Source organism: Galleria mellonella, unplaced genomic scaffold (assembly GCF_026898425.1).
Source record: "Galleria mellonella isolate WM207_F2 unplaced genomic scaffold, CSIRO_AGI_GalMel_v1 utg184, whole genome shotgun sequence".
Taxonomy (NCBI): domain Eukaryota; kingdom Metazoa; phylum Arthropoda; class Insecta; order Lepidoptera; family Pyralidae; genus Galleria; species Galleria mellonella.
The window spans coordinates 11,694,423-11,709,057 of record NW_026442025.1 but is presented as its reverse complement, the minus strand read 5'-3'; the positions used below and the strand labels follow the sequence as shown (position 1 = coordinate 11,709,057).

At 34.6% G+C, this 14,635-nt stretch overlaps 1 long non-coding RNA gene across 1 annotated transcript in view; it reads left to right on the top strand.

The window, feature by feature from the left end:
• Nucleotides 1-12,367, top strand: part of LOC128200445 (uncharacterized) — an 82,069-nt gene extending 69,702 nt beyond the window's left edge. The window contains exons 2-3 of the long non-coding RNA XR_008252725.1: nucleotides 9,819-9,846; nucleotides 12,132-12,367. This is a non-coding gene — a long non-coding RNA (uncharacterized LOC128200445). The remainder of the gene's footprint in view (nucleotides 1-9,818; nucleotides 9,847-12,131) is intronic.
• Nucleotides 12,368-14,635: the final 2,268 nt, after the last annotated feature.

Below are 14,635 nucleotides of genomic sequence, written 5' to 3'. Positions count from 1 at the left end.
ACCATTCTACGGTTATGTTCGTTTTATATGTATTTGTAAGTAGAAGCCAACTAAGGGAACTTAATTGTCGAGGGACAAACAGCTGCATTACTTTTAAAACATCACCAAAGCCTAACTGCGGTTGCTAATCCACCTGGAAAACATAGCAACTGCTGACAAATCTTTCTAATAGTGAGATGACTATGTTTAACAGTGGACAGTTAACGACGTATGATACCTTTTCTATTTTTATAGCCATTTGATGGCTATAATCTGAGATAGGGATCTGACTATTGAGCGTTATGACGGACGGAACATTCCAGAAACCCAATATTTATTTTTATCGAGTTCTATTAAGGCCAGTACGACGAAAATCTACCACCGTATTCAGGGATTAACTGATTAATTATGGAAACAATGTATTGTATTTGGAAAAAGTGTTTTCATGTATCTTTAGGGGTTCTTTTAATGGATGAAAATGGAATAATAACCCTGCCTACGCTATCGGTATACACTGGACATCAGTTAGAGATAATAGGAGACGAATAAAAATAGACAATTAGTCCACCATCATGAATTATACAGTTTCCAGGGAAAACCGTGTGGTGGTCAACCTAATAGGATGTACTACTAACAATGGGGTTGTTAAACCCAATTACTAACAATCCCTTTCCTTAAGAAAAAACCATGTATGTACATTGTACTGAAGTATGCTTTTTAATACACAGATGAACTGTTTTGTTTGTACATACTATGTATATATTTTAGATCTATATTTTCCCTTTCCATATTGTACCGTTTGTATAATAAATTATTAGCTTCCTGTATTCTGTAGATTTATTAGAAATAACCTGTATCCCGCGGCTCTGCCTACGTTAATAGAAAAAGAGAATAGAATAGAAAATATTTATTGCTAGAAAAACACATAGTTACAACAGAAAATACAGAAATATTATATATATAAGAAGTGTCTCATATTAGGTATTGTATAAAAAAAAAGTAAAAGGAACTGGCTCAGCTGATGCTGTGAGTGTCCCAGTGCAATATGTACAGCTGCACAGCACTGGTCTTCAGCCGCTACCAGTGAACTAGCACATAAAGTATCTTATATGCTAAGATATAATATTTCTTATATGCAACTTAGAATGGGAAACAACATGACGGTTCACCTAATACGTGGCAACCGTCACCTATAGACATGATCAATACTATGGACATAACAGAGTATACTGTTTCGCCCATGATACTCCCAATGCTTTGCCATTCCTGAGGATTCAGGTATTATTTCTCTGTACCCTGTAAATTCACTACCATATCCCACCCTTTAAACTGAAACACAGCCATGCAAACACAACTGCTTCACGGTAAAAACACGAATGAAACAGAGGTGCCTAAGCAAACGACTTTTATACAAAGTCTCTCTCTGGTAATATATAATATACACGTGTATTATTTTTATTTAAATATCTCCAATGTATCTATACATATATGTTTATATGTACAATTTAAAGCGTTAACTTTACATTGTTATGCTATGTTTTATATACAAATCCTATAAATACCTTCTCCTCAAGGTTGACTAAAAGAAATCCCTTTAAGGAACAAGTCCGCCTGTGTACATTTTGGTATAACCTAATATTTACATTGTAAATGAATATACAAAAGCATTTAAATAAATAAATGTGGTCATCCATTTATTTATTTTTTATTTATTTATTTATTTAGGTTTACCAACAATTGTTTCCACAAAATAATGTAAATATATATACAATTACGAAGCTTAGAACTAAGTGTAAAAGTTTTTTATATGCAAACAGCATATATTGACACATGTATAACAATAAGTACGGAGAAATATATATAGCTTACAACTATTATTAAATACTTAACAACTAACAACTAAAGCCACCATATCCGTAAGCAGATCCAGCAACACGACTCATTTTATATATTTATAGATATTTCGTATTATGTGTTATTGCAAAGACATCCTTTAATTACAATTTTATTATAAAATTTATTTATTTATTTAGTATATTTTTTTTATTTTGAACTTTAATCATTTAATTGGTGAACTTTATACGACTTTATCTTACAGACATAACAAAAAAAAAAAAAAGAAAATAGCTATATAAATATAGTCACAACACGGTGTAAATGCATCCTGCCGTATAGCGATACTATAAAAGTGACCGCGTCGATTACGTGGGACACAGTGATGACGTCATTACAGAGGCTGGAAAACACCGACGGGCAATTTACCTTTTGTATTCGGGAAAATTACAAATTCGGGGCCGCGGCCGAACCCCCAACCTGAAGCTATTATTTTAAATTTAAAAGATAGTATGGTAATTTTTATTTAGCTTATAGTTGTCATAAAGGATTTGTTTCCGTACGAGTATTGGTATAATAAATAAATAGATAGATAGATACTTTTTAAGTAATTAATTTTTTTAACCACAACAATTAATTTAATCCACCCTGTATCATCATCATCACATCAGCCTTTAACTGTCCACTGCTGAACATAAGCCACTCCCTTGAAGGGTTTTGCCAGTAGCTTTCTTTAATGGATGATAATGGAATGGCAATCCCGCCTGCACTATCGGTATACTCTGGCGGGGCACCAGTGAGGGATGTATGGTGAGTATGAAAAGGCATGTCAGTTAACCCATTGTGACGAATTCAACGATAAATTAATCACGATGGTTTGCAGGGGGAACAGCGTGGAGGTCGATCTGATGATTGATAACGATGGGAACTAAGATTACCATTACTAACAATCCCTTCCCCCCTTTGCCAGTAATTACCACGCTCGACAGGTGGATTGGCAACCGCAGTCAGGATTTAGAAATGTTTTAAGAGGGACGCTGTTGCCCATCCCTCGTTCTCCCTTAGTCGTCTTACGACACTCACGGGAAAGGAAGGAGTGGTCTTTTTTTTTTTTTTATACAACTTAAAATGGCAAACAAGCTGACGGCCCACCTGTTGGAAAGTGGTAACCGTCGCCTATAGACATGAGCAGTAGCATGGACATAACAGAGCATACTGTTTCGCCCTTGATACCCCCCATGCGTTGTCATTCCTGAGGACTCAGATGTTATTCCTCTGTACCCTGTAAATTCACGCCATATCCCACCCTTCAAACCGAAACACTGACATGCAAACACAACTGCTTTACGGTTGAAACTCGAATGGGACAGAGGTACCCAAGCAATCGACTTTTGTACAAAATCTCCCTCTGGAAATTATAGATTATCAATAAATTGCTATAAACTCAAGCGACTGACGATACGTAATAAATCAGTTGTTTCTCTGTTCTATGCATATACCGCCAATTTATTATAAGAATTTTTTTACTCCGCCATTTGTATGCTCCCGGCTACGTTATAATAATATAATTTCGTTTTAGTTAGCTGTAATCTCATTTAATTGAATACTTGTATTCTATCGAGAATACCAAGAGGGAGACTTTGTACAAAAGTCGTTTGCTTGGGTGTCCCATTCGTGTTTCTACCTTGAAGCAGTTATGTTTGCATGGCTGTGATTCGGTTTGAAGGGTGTGATATGGCAGTTAATTTACAGGGTATAGAGGAATAACACCTAAGTCCAAACGCGAAACAGTATACTCTGCTATATCCATGGCACTGCTCATGTCTATAGGCAACAGTTACCACTTTCCATCAGGTAGGCCGTCAGTTTGTTTGCCATTCTAAGTTGTATAAAAAAAAATATCTTAAACCGTAGAATTAGTAAGGATCCTCGTGTAAAGCCAAACCAAAAAGACGTATAAGGAAATAAAAAAAACGACTTTAACCAACATGTCTTACTTCCCATACACTACGTCTGCCATTTCGTAGACGAAGAGAAAACCTGAAATAATGCTTAGAGACCCCATAAAACCATTGTTAGGTTCGAATACATGGCGTAAAATAGCGGAGGAAAGAATTAATACTGCCATTAAACTAAGGGATAATATTATGGAGCCAGTGAATGGGTTTTTACGCTTCATGTAGAACCGAAAAGAAGCGTTTGAATTGGTCGAGTTACTTGCTCGAGTTTGTAAGGCGAGGCCGTTTTGTCTATTTTTATATAGGGTGCTTCTTATAAGGGATTGCCTGTCCAAGTACACTACGATTGATTGTAGTTTACATAAATATGAAGTACAAAATATATATAATGTTATTTGTTTCTGTGACATGTAATTAGTGTTCTGTGAGTTGTGAATGTAAAGTCTAACTCCCTACGCACGTGACCTCTACGTACCTTAACCTATATATTAATACGTCAAACGAAAACTTTGTATGAATGAAAACTTTTTATGAAAATAACGCAGACAGAGGAGTGTGAAATTTCCCACAGTTATAGTTTATGTAGAGAAAGTATGTAGAATGCTAAATTTTATTTTTAATTATGCATAAAAATACATTAAATCAAGAAAAAAACCTTACACTCACTACCACGTATTTGACACATACACGTATATATATATTCTAGCCGAGCCTTTTATTACAATATATATTCTTGAATATTACAATACTAATTGTGTTTGTCTTGTGGCTAATATTCTCAACTTATTCCCTTCAATGTTCTAAGCCTTGGCTTTCCAATTACTATTGCTTAGCAATTTATGACCACGTCTTGTCTCGACACGGACGATATCAAAGACGAAGGCTATAAAGCTTACTGTTCAACCATGTAAGGGACAGATAGATTTACATCGCCTACCTCCATAGCGTAGACCTTCTTAGACGTAGTATAATCACTAATCAAGCTGATTGCTTCATACATACGGTATTGAAACACATAAATACTATGTCGTCTTGTATATTTATGTGCTTAAGCTGACAAGTGAAAGTTTTAAATATTTTTAATTATTCATATATATATATATATATATATATATATATATATAAGCAAACAATAAGATATGGCAGTGAATTAACAGGATACAGAGGAATAACACCTGAGTCCTCAGGCATGGCAACGCATGGGGGTGTCATGGGCGAAACAGTATACTCTGTTATGTCCATGGTACTGTTCATGTCTATAGACGACGATTACTACTTTCCATCAGCTTGTTTGCCATTTTAAGTTGTATAAAAAAAAAAAAACAAATAAATAAAACGCCAGCTGTACGATTAAGTACGTACAAACGGACCACCAAATGTCCACGAAGCGTGCAACTGTTTGTCTGAAAGAAACAAAGGTCACCTAAGAGTGACGTGCTATTGATTGAACAGTGGGAAACGCTACAATCAATATTTGCTTCGATAAATTGATTGGCGATACCAATAATTTCCTTTAGACGTGTAATTTCGGATTATATTTATTTGTTCATGGAGAAATCACATTTTATTGGCGAGGAAATGTTAAGGTGATTGGTCAATCAATCAATCAATCAAGGTCATCTGAACCCTCTTGGGAGGGTTAGGTGGGGATCTCAGGGCGGACCCCTTTACTCTAGGGGCGATTACCCCTAGGTCACTTGAGGCTTGGACCCCTCTCCTGATGGTGAGGCACCTCACCTTTTATCTTTTGCAGATTTTTTTATAAATAAAGTATATGCCTAAGCTATGGTTATCCATTATATATATATATATATATATATACTAAACAAAATTTGGCATGAAATAGATGAAGAAAATATAAAAACAGATGTCGCTATAATCGAGACTTGTAGTTTCTGTTGGTTATTTTATAATTAAAGATAAATAAATGAATAAGATAAATAAAAAAATAAATAAATGCCACACTTATGTACCGTGTGGTCCCGGCATAGAATAGGCCACTTCTTCCTTTCCCATTTGTACACTACGCACCTTTTTGGTTTCTTTTTTAATTTTACTTGTTCATATTTTACGTTTTGTTACATATTTTGTTTGTTCACTTCTTTTTTGCTTTTTTTTTTCTGTTTTGTAATACTTACTTTTCTTACTTTCGCTCACACCATTAATCTTGTAGGAGGTAACCTCAGTTTGGCTTTAGTGGTATTTTAAAAGGGACACTGCTGTCCATCCCTCGACCATTAAATTCCCTTTTCTCAAACATGCTTGGAAGTGTGAGCATTATTTTGACAATCTTCTTCGAGATAAATCAAAATTGCCGTACTGCCCAGATACATGCGGGCAGCGGCCGGCAAAAGTTGTATGAAAATCCATATCTGTCGTGTTTTGCGGCCAGATAAATTACTATGTAAACTCATATCTGTCCTGTAATTTAAAAATGGAATGACCTTTTACTTCCAAGCGTGGCTAGTAAGGAGGTAACTAATAAAAGGTTTTATTTAAATTTCGAACTAGCTTGCAAATAGAAAACTGTTTATTGAAAAAAAAAAACAAAGGAACATTATGGCGCGTCAAAATTATTATTGTTCGTTATTCGCCATTGAACTTAAAAAGTAAAATTGTGTTTTTGATTTCCGCGCATTGTTTGATAAAAATACTATACAAGCCTTGGCCACAACTAGGCATTAATGGATTCACGTATGTGTGCCTCGGCTACGCCTCGGCTCACATTTGCACGTTCATCCATCAATGCCTCAGTTACTGGCCGCTACAGTAATGTACTATAGTCGCCTCTTTAGACATTCACGGAGAACGAAATGGTGACGTATTCTACGCCGAGGTTACACGGTGACCACATTTCTTTGTTTATAACACTAAAATACCAAATATTATAACAACATTATAATTTTTTTATATTGAAATCGATATTAAATTCAAGAGTAGTCTCACTGTTTATTTTTAAATTTAGACTTGAATCTAGACTAGAATCAAATGAGCAGAAAACGGTAGACGTTTTTTATTTTGTATACTATTGTTTTTTTCGTTGTTTTTTTGTGCTTATTTTGTATCCTACTATGTGATTCGCATGATACTTTGAATAAATTATTTTATTCTTCTTTCTTTCTTTTTATAGTTTTATTTCTAAAGAGTTTTTATTCGAGTGCTTTTTCTAATAGTATCAATAAGAGATTCTCATTTTTTTTTTTTTTTTTTTTTTTTTTTTATACCACTGAGGTGGCAAACAAGCATACGGCCCACCTGATGGTAAGCGGTTACCGTAGCCTATGAACGCCTGCAATACCAGAGGTATTACGCGCGCGTTGCCGACCCTGAAGAAACCTCTTTACCCCCTTTTGAAGAACCCCATTTATTTGTTTGTCAAAAGTATTGCGCGGAAGGTTTTAATATCTTCTGGAATTCTATAGAAAAATCGATTGTCACGTTTTAATTTTCCTGTTCACAAAAGATTATCTATCTTAATTTTATAAATGTAAAAGTTCGTAAATATTTTTTGGATGTTTCTTATTTAGTCACGCTTAAATGGATGAACGGATTTGAATGAATCCTTGTACATAAACTGATCATAATTACATACTAACATAGTACTGTGTGATACTGTGTAGTCCTGGCATATAGGTGTTCCACCTCTTCCTTTCCCGTGAGTGTCGTAAAAGCGACTATGGGAACTTAATAGTCGAAGGATAGGCAAAAACGTCCCTCTTAAAATATCACCAAAGTCTAACTGCGTTTGCTAACCCCCTATATATATATAAAGAAAGAAAAGTTCTTGAGTGGTGACCGCGTTGCAGGAAGTCAGTGGATGCAGGTGGCTCAGGACCGTTCTTTATAGCAGTCTATGGGGGAGGCTTATGTCCAGCAGTGGACGAATAATGGCTGAAATGATGATGATGATGATAAATACCCTTTGACATATTACATAGCCATGTAACCGTGTAGGTCCCTACATAGAAGCTAGCCTCCCTCATTAGCTACCCCTTTCTTTCCCGTGGATGTTGTAAGAGGCGACTAAGTGAGCTTATGGTGGAGAGATGGGCGGCAGTGTCTCTCTTAAAACATCACCAGAAGCCAATGTGCTATTCTATTTTATTTTATTTTTTTTTTTTAATAAAAAATCTGTTTAGTATATAAAATGTAAATATTAAAAATATTACTTTATAATCAACGCCTACAATTTATTATTTTCTTCAATAAAATTTCCATTCATATATGTATATAATTTTTTAAGGTATCTTTCAATAGTAAAAAAAAAAATTTTAGTTTAATAACATTTTAGTAAATGCACCGCCTACTTAATTTTCTGTTTGCCTAATGATTAACTTGTAGAGAACGCCATAAAGTGTTAAATCCGCCATATGTACATTTACTTGTATTGCATAATTGTACATTGAAGTTTAAATAAATAAATAGTATATTTATATCTTAACGGAGTAGCGAGCACTACTATGCGATGTAGTAACATTGTATTAATATTTAATCAAAAGTGTACATAACACGTCAATCTTAATTATAATATAACATAATACACTGTCAGCCGATTATGTTTCATATGAATTACGCTGAAGCCAGCCTCAAATAATTTGAAATATCCAATAAATATATTCCATAATCCGTGCATGCTTATGATCGGTTTAATCGATTTAACTCTCCTTTGATATGTTCACATCAAAGTCTGAGTAACCTTAGATGGAATTATCGTCATAAAAAAATGAATACTAACAAACGTAATCCGACATAGAGCTCTTAAGCGACTTTCGAAGTAAAAGGGGCTTTCGATTTGTTTGATTCCTCTTTTTTTTGTAAATACTGGCACGTTGCTAATTTTGGATGGATTTTCATGATTCTTTTTAGGAATCAACTTCCACTAGCTCGATTATGTAGTTGCCTTTTTAATCACGTACATAATCTTAGTGATAAGGTCGCCCATTGTCTTTTTATTGTAAAATTTTCTTGTAATTGTTTGTTGTACTTATAATAAGTTTACTATTGTAATCCTATGGAAGAAGCAATAAAAGGTATCTATCTATCTATCTATCATATCAGCCTTTAACCGTCCACTGCTAAACATAAGTCTCCCCCTTGAGGGGGGTTTGCAAGTAGTTGCCGCGCTTGACAGACGGATTGGCAACCGCAGTCAAAATTTAGAGTTGTTTTAAGAGGGACGCTGCTGCCTATCCCTCGCCCTCCCTTAATCGGCTCTTACGACACCCACAGGATAGGAAGGAGTGGCCTATTCTATCCCGAGACCTACATGGCATTTATCTCATTAGATTTAGATATACTATATTATTCGAGTTTATTACATAGATTACTATTTTATGCTAGTATATGCAAAAAAGACACTCTGGTGCTCTGGTACTACACTGACAGTTTTATCCTAACTTTTACGACTTCATCATGTCCCCGAGATTATCTTGATTGCCCGAAATAAAAAGCAGCCTATTTCTTTCTCCGTTATAAATATTACACTTAATTTAAACTTAACTAATAAACTTTACTCAAGTTCACATTTAGTTAAACCATAATAGTGCCATAATGTAAAAAGCAAATTTAGTTTCACATTTATAATACTATATTTTACCCGTGACTTTGTCCCATGTCTAGAATATATTATGGCAATCAATATTACAAATACCACTTGTGTAACAATTTTCATGGTAAATTGTTGGATTGCTAAAGCGCAAAGAGACAATAAACAATCGAATAAATAAAGAAATAAATTTAATTTAAAATTTGTAATATGTTAGATGCGGCATAAATAACAACTCCGGTTGATGCAATTATAATTTTATCTTCGATATTTCTAAATCTTACAAATCTAGTATATATATATATAAGAACGTAATAGAACATGTAACAGTGTTTCTCTCAAGGAATCACGTAGCAATGTTATTTATATCGCGCAAATAGAATTATCAAAAATTCGTAGGGTAGTATTATGCGAGCCGCTATAATTATGCTGGTATGTCGCATGGACTTGTATTGGTATGAACAATATTGATTAATTTCTTACATTTTTTTTTTATAACACAGGAGGCAAACGAGCTTGACTCACCTGATGGTAAGTGACTACCACCGCCCATGATCATCTACGACATCAAATGCATTGCAAGTGTGCAGCCAGTCTTTTAAAAAGGTATGTGCTCTTTTCTTGAAGATTTTGATGTCGTATTAGTACCATCAAGGTAAAAAACAAGCATACAGCCCGTCTGATTGTACTTGTAAACAGTCACTGTAGCCTATGGACGCCTGCAACAGCAGGGGTGACACGTGCGCGTTACCAACCCTGAAGGAACCTTAATATAAACTTTTTCAAGAACTGCACACTGTTACTAGGAATGACCTCGGCAGGGTGCTTATTCCAAAGCCTGAGCGGGAATAAAGTCTTTTGAAACCGCACTGTACTTTAATTATAATTATATTGAATAAATAAATCAAAAGGCGACCTCTATGGCCCAAGAGGCCACATTTCATTATGCCCTGTGTACCGCAATTAAACCGTCGACTTTTTAAATGAATCCCTTGAATTTCTTAGTGGAAATTTTAAAATGTGCCACAAACCGTCGTTGTGACACGCGACTTAACCCTTTACATGTTCACTAAAAGGTTTTTACCTTCATTATAAGCTATGTTGTGGATTATTACGCCTTTTGCTTTTCGCTAAAGCCTTAGTAGTACCTTTTGTAGCTCTTTATTATCGTACTATTTTTTCAATTTTATTAATAGAATGTAATTATATCTGAATTGTATAAGCCATTAACTGCCTACTGTTAAACATAGGTCTCCCCCATAAGGGAGAGTTTTGCCAGTAGTTAGTTGCACGCTTGGTAAGCGAGTTGGCAACCGTAGTTAGAATTTGGTGATGTTTTAAGAGGGACGCTGCTGTCCTAACCTGTACCAATAAATTTCCTCAGTCGCCTCTTACAACACCCACTGGAAAGGAAGGAGTAGTTCAGCAGATTATCACTTTTTTTTTTTCATACGCATAATGGCCCAAATGAGAGGCTAAGCGCGGAAAAGAGAGTCCAATTTACATTACATTACATTACAATACTCGCTTTTACCCGCAACTTACTGACCGGGATAAAAAATAGTTCATCTCCATCCCATATAGTGGGTGTATACCAAATTGTTAAATGATTGATTAAGTCGTTAATGGGTTATAAAATGACAAATAAAGCCAACTACCCTTTCAGGTTAATTCCCGTGGTTCCCCATGGAAACAATTATAAATTAAAATTATCTTTTACCAAAATGGAACTTTGTTTAATACAAAAAACATCTGCTTCTTCTTCTTCTTACTTCTCACCTCTGTCCCAGTCATGTTTTTGTAATGTCAAAACATGAGATATGATAGTGAAATTACTGTGTACGGAGACAGTCTTAGTTCTCAAAATTGGCAGATTTATATTTAATATGTGAAAGTTTATAACGATGAACGGATTTTTGTTACTTTTTCACGCAAAAACTAATGAATGTGATACTGTCACATTTGAATGGATCACGCGGACAAAACTCTGGGATACAGCTAGTACAATATAGAACAATACGTTCATACCTTGATTATTTTAATTTATATATAAAATAAAATCTAGAAAACCTCGATAGAGAAAGAATTAATAAAACCGATTCAAAATTAGTAAGAAAAAATCGCAAGTACTTTAAAAAAACAACAAACAAAAGTATCAGGAAATTCTTGTTTTAAAAACAAAAATTTAATATCAGTGATATTAAAAATTATAGATTAATATCTGATTTAAATTTTTTGAAAATTTTAAGTACGTATAAAATGATTTAGGAAACACTTGAAGAGACTTAATAATTATCGTTCAATTTTACCTTTCTCGATCCGTCAGTAGCACCAAGGATACTCTCTAGGTAATTTATTAGCTTTAAATTAATATCAGAAATGTTTTCAATTATATCCCCGGAGGGAAAGAATTTACAAAACCAATTAATTACATGTTATATTTGAAAATATTTTATTTTTGTCCCATATCTTAATTAATCCGCTTGTTTTTATTGGTAATTATTTATTAAAAATACTTTGTTAAATACATGATCTTCGCTAATTTGTCCCGGATTTTTGTTTCCGTTCGCGACTTCAATAGGTTCTTCGTTTTTTATTGTTGTTTTATGTATATTTATTATGTTTTTATGTTTGTTTACTAATTTTGTATCCATTACATTTTTTGTAATCAATGTGTCCTTGCATAAGGGTTTCCCAAAGGTTTTGTAAAAGTTTCCTTGTGTATTGAAAGAAAATTCTCACAAAGTTGACCTCGTTTTCTTCCCATCTTTTATACCACTAATTATATCTATTTAATTTATTATTATAATTTACAGTGGTACCCTGCACTTTGGTTGTTTTGTTAAGAGAGGGACTGGCTGAAAACCAGCGCTGTGCAGCTGTTCACATTGCGCTGGGACACTCACAGCTTCAACTGAGCCGGTTCCTTTTGACGAGTATGTGACACTTTTTGTATATGTTATTTATATTTTATATTGTAATTGTAAGGCAATAAAATGTTATTATTCTATCCATATCTCCGAATCAATATTGTACTAGCAGTATCCCGCGGCTTTTCTCGCACATAAAGAACATAAAGTATCCTGTATGATAAATTAAGTTATAACCTATTCATATACTAATATTTATTCAAATCCATTCAGTAATTTATTCATGAAATAGTAACAAACATTCATCCATTATTACAAAATTACGCACTTATTATAATAATATAATCATCATTTCAGCCATTATCCGTCCACTGCTGTACATAACCCTCCACCATAGACTGCCATAAAGAACGATCCTGAGCCATTTGCATCCACTAATTCCTTGCAATGCATTTCAGGTCGTCACTCCATGTAGTGGGTGGTCATCCTACACTGCGTTTGATCGTACGCGATCGCCACTGAAGAACCTTTCCTCATCGGTTGTCGGTTCTTCGAGCTATGTGACCAGCCCATTGCCACTTTAGCTTGCTTATCCTTAATAATAGGATATGCAATAGAATAAATTCGATTGCAATTAAAAGGAATTTTATTAGTACATTTTAATCGTAGTCGAGAGTCTTTAATGAGAGATGAGAGGGAGACTATGCCAAGTCCTAATTACGAGTAAAATTACGTCCAATTATAATTTTGTTTGTATTTTTTTTTATTTTTTTTTTTTTATACGTTTTAAGCACATTTTTTTATTAATTCAAATATACAGTTTCAAATGATATATCTACTGTTTTATTGTAATCCAGTCACAAAGGTGTTACACCATCTATGTCAAAGAATATACTAGCTCACCTTCAGACTAAAACTCAGCATCAAATATGTAAGAATTATAATACCTGACGTAAATGAGAATTTACACCTTCATTCCTGGATCTTGTACTAAATGTGTTCAGAATTTAAGCAGTAATATTTCGATTTAATATTTAAATATTGGCTTATTCCAAACTTTCAATGTGAAATCTCATGAAATATTCATAAAGATGTACTGTTATACCTATTTATATTCAGTTAAACCTTACATTTTGTATGCAGAGAAATTCATAGCGGATCCTAAATGGTTCACGTCTTAAATTGTTAAGACAATATAATCATTGTGTAATTCGCTACCGTTGTGGCTATGAACTTGGCGTATTTTTTCATTTATCTCTTTTCTAAACTCTTTGAATGGCAAATAAGCTGACGGCTTACCTGATGGAAAGTGTTAACGATCACCTGTTTGGAATATGCATGATTTAACAGCACAGAATGCGTTGTGATCCTCATAACCCCTGGTATCAGGGTAATTACAATTACTTCATCATCGTCGTATCATCTTTTAACTGTCTACTGCTGAACATAAGCCTCCCCCTAGGGAGGTTTTGTAAATAGTTGCCATGCTTGGCAGGTGGATTGGCACCCGCAGTTAGTCTTTAGAGATGTTTTAAGAGGGATGCTGCTGTCCATCTCTCGCCCTCCTTTAGTCGCCTCTTACCACACTCACAGGAAAGGAAGGGGTGGCTTATTCTATATTAGAAACACACGGGTTATTACGATCACCTAGTTGTCAATATTTCAAATTAAGGTTTTCTGATCAAACCACAGCCCTGCAATTACAACTGTTTTGCAACATAAATACGAATCGAGCAGTGATATCCAACTTAGTGCTGATAACTGATAATATTCTTTCCGTGGTTGTAACTTAACCCAGATAGTACAGAGATGTGGATTCAAATCTCATCGGATCGAGTTGTTGGAAGGTATTCTTTAGCATTATCATATCAGCTGTCGACTGTCCACTACTGAACTTTTTTATGCAACTTAGAATGGCAAACAAGCTGACGGCCCACCTGATGGAAAGTGGTAATCGTCACCTATAGACATGAGCAGTACCATGGACATAACAAAGTATACCGTTTCGCGCATGATACCCCCATGCGTTGCCATTCCTGAGGACTCAGGTGTTATTCCTCTGTACTCTGTAAATTCACTGCCATATCCCACCCTTCAAACCGAAACACAACTATGCAAACACAACTGCTTCACGATAGAAACACGAATTGGACAGCGGTGCCCAAGTAAACGACTTTTGTACAAAGTCTCTGTCTTGTATATGAACAGCTTTACCATTATAAGGAGGGTTTCGCCAGTAGTTTCCTTTAGAAGTTTGACTGACGTTCATGGCCAGTTTTTTTTCCTTCTTTTTTTTATGTAATAAGAGTTGGGGTATTCATCCCCACATCTTAAAATTTATGCCTATAAAGTTTTAGAGGAGTGTCAACAACAATTTTAGAGAAGTTTTCTCTTGTGAACATTAAAACTGAGCTTCCTGTTGAGGTTTTCCCTAAAGACTAAGTAAGTTA